Genomic DNA, 3308 nt, shown 5'->3' with positions numbered 1-3308 from the left:
CAAACTTTTGTAAAACTAAATCCTATGCAGTCTATTTTCTTACAAATTTGAATTAACATATTTATCAATCGTACTATTTTTCTGTCCAGAAAATGGACCGAGGCATTAGAAGCATTGTTTTCAGAAGATAACATACCAGCTTAACTAAGGTATGTGGCCAGAAAAAATTGGCTGCCATTGACAGATGAAAAGCTTCCACATGGCACACGGATCATAACAGCATAAGCAATGACAATAGAAATTTTGATCCAAGATTTAATCACAGATTGGAATAGGGCAGCACGGTGGCAGAGTTGCAGCCTTACAACTACCTCGATCTTGACTACGGGTGCCGTCTGTATGGAGTTTGTACGTTCTCCCCGTGTCCGCGTGGATTTCCTCCCACACTCCAAAGACGTACAGGGGGTGCGAGTTTAGAATTCAGTGGTTGAGTGACAGAGCCAGAAATCCTCACACAGTTAAAAACTACTTGAAGTGTTGCAACTAATAAGATTAAGGACCAAAACCCAGTCAAGCCTGTTTTTAAAGGCCACCATTCCAGGCCAGGTCTCCTTCTGCACCAAGAATTACTACAAATCTCAAATGATTCTTGATAAAACCATTTAACTGCATGAGCTATCATATGTAATCCAGATCTCGTCACTTTACTTCACAGAAATATATTCAAATAAATGGGGGAAATACTGAACAAAAACAGGAGCAGAAGCTTTTGATGAACTTCACTTATTATCCCTCATTCAAAACCTTCAGTGCAGAGCAGCTGAATGAGTTCAAAGTGGGGAATTCTAAGATTTAATAATTGGGTTGGGAATTACCCATGTCCTATAAACAGCCAAAATTGTTACTGGCACAAGGACAAAGGCATCCAAGGAAAAAATATATACAAAGGTAACGTTACAAACCATTGAACTGGCAAGTTTTCTGGAAAATAAATAGCAAAGTCCAAATTATTTTGTTGCAATAATTTCTGAAATCACTGTTTCTAATTAGAGAACATTAAAGATCAGTACAAAATCACTTTAGAGAACAGGATACAGCACAGGAATAGGCCCTTCAGCCCACAATTTATGTGCCAAACACAATGCCAAGGCAAACTTATCTGCCTGCACATAATCCATAAAACATTGGAATCGGATTAGTGCCATTTGACCCATCAAGTCTATTCCACTCTTCCATCATGTCTGACTCATTTTCACCAACCCCACAACTAACAATGGTCCATTCCTTTATCATCATTCCTTTTTTGCATCTTTCATTCAGTCGTTCTATCTCTCAACTCTCCTTTCCTCGACTCTCAATCTGAAGTCTCGACCCAAAACGTCACCTATTCCTTCTGACCAGAGATGTTGCCTGACCAGCTGAGTTACTCCAGCATTTTGTGTCTATCTTCAGTTACAGTCCCTTCCTACATGTTCCATCGTAGCCGATCTAATTTTCCCCTCTCAACCCCACCACGCTCCTGCCTTCTCCCGCAACCTTCTACCACTAATCACGAGCCTATCGATCGCTGGTTTAAAGACAAGAAAGTTCCCTGTACATCCAGAGAAAGAAAAGGGGGTCGAAAATGTACATGTGCAGAGTAGGAGGAGGCAACATCACATGTGGCACAGCACTGAGAGCCGGCTGAAGCTTTGCTCACAATTGTCCCTATACCCTCAACTCCGTCGAAGGACCCCGCTAGTCCTTTCAGGTGAGGAAGAGGTTCACTTGCACCTCATCCAACCTCACCTCCTGTATCTGCTGTTCCAGGCGTGGATTCCTATATATCGGTGAGACCAAACGCAGGCTCAGTGATTGTTTCGCTGAACACCTCCGCAGTCCTCCTAAACCTACCTGATCTCCCGGTTGCTAAACACTTTAACTCCCCTTCCCATGCTGACCTTTCTGTCCTGGGCCTCCTCCACGATCAGAATGAGACCCAGCGCTAATTGACAGAACAGCACCTCATATTTCGCTTGCACCCCAGCAAGTATGAATATTGACTTCTCGAAGTTCAAAGTAACCCTTGCTTTCCCTCTGTCTCCATCCCTCCCCCTTTCTAGTTCTCTGACCAGTCTGGTTGCCCCCTCTGATTACATTTTATCTCTGTGTATGTAGACAAAAATGCTGGATAAACTCAGCGGGTGAGGCAGCATTTCTATGGAGCGAAGGAAATAGGCAACGTTTCGGGCCGAAACCCTTCTTCAGACTGAAGATGGGTATCTCTGTATGCCTTGTTGTCATCTTCCCCGAGCTAACAATGACCAATTCTAAAGACAGACACAACCAGTATCTACAGTTTGTTTAAGAAGGAACTGCAGATGCTGGGAAATCGAAGGTACACAAAAATGATGGAGAAACGCAGCGGGTGCAGCAGCATCTATGGAGCGAAGGAAATAGGGAGGTTTCACGGCAGTCGGGTCACGACCCATGACCCGTACTGTTGCTACGCTACTCCAAATGGATTACATGCGATGTACTGCAGTTAGGCACTTACCATTGTTTCCAGCCTAGCTGAAATGGTCAATTTTTGCGTTGTAAATAATTATGGAAATCTGTGTGAGACATTTAGCATACTTCAGAATTCCAAAAGTGAGGAGAAATGACGGTAGATAAAAACGAGAGCTGAAGGGACAACAACAGCCAGAGAGCTTGGCGAACATTGGCCGTTTGCTCACTGCATTTCATCAACAGTAAGGCATTATTTGTGTTTTTTCTTGATTCCTTTAGCATCTAAAAAGTTTCAGAAATGATAAATCTGGCTGTAATTTTTTTTAATCGCCCATGGTTCTCGTGGGTTTTTACATACAAAATAAAAACGCATCTGAAGAAACATTTACAGCCAGGTTTATCACTTCTGAGAATTTTTAGATACCAAAGGAATCAAGAAAAAACACAAATAATGCCTTACTTGATGAAATGCAGTGAGCAAACGCGATAATTCCCAATATTTTCAATGTTTACCAAGCACTTTAGCTGCTGTAGTCCCTTCAGTTCTCGCTTCTCTACACCTTCATTTCGCTTCACGTTTGGAATTCTAAAGTTGGGTACATGTCTCTTACACTTACCCCGACTCCCACAATTTTTTTCAGCGCAAAAATTCAACATTTTGGCGGTTTTTAACAGGTAGGAAAGTACGCGTTTCTAGCATTAATAACATGTACCGGAAGTGACGGATGTCTTCCAGTTGGATTTAGCGGCTCCGTGCATCGAGCCCTATGACCCAGTGACCTTTCGTGCAACCAACCTATAGGCACCGTTTCGGGCCGAAACCCTTTTGGGTTTTGGCCCGAAACGTTGCCTATTTCCTTTCGGGTTTCAGCCCGAAA

This window comes from Leucoraja erinacea, chromosome 16 (genome assembly GCF_028641065.1).
Source record: "Leucoraja erinacea ecotype New England chromosome 16, Leri_hhj_1, whole genome shotgun sequence".
Classification (NCBI taxonomy): Eukaryota; Metazoa; Chordata; class Chondrichthyes; order Rajiformes; family Rajidae; genus Leucoraja; species Leucoraja erinaceus.
Note: the sequence above shows the minus strand (reverse complement) of the source record.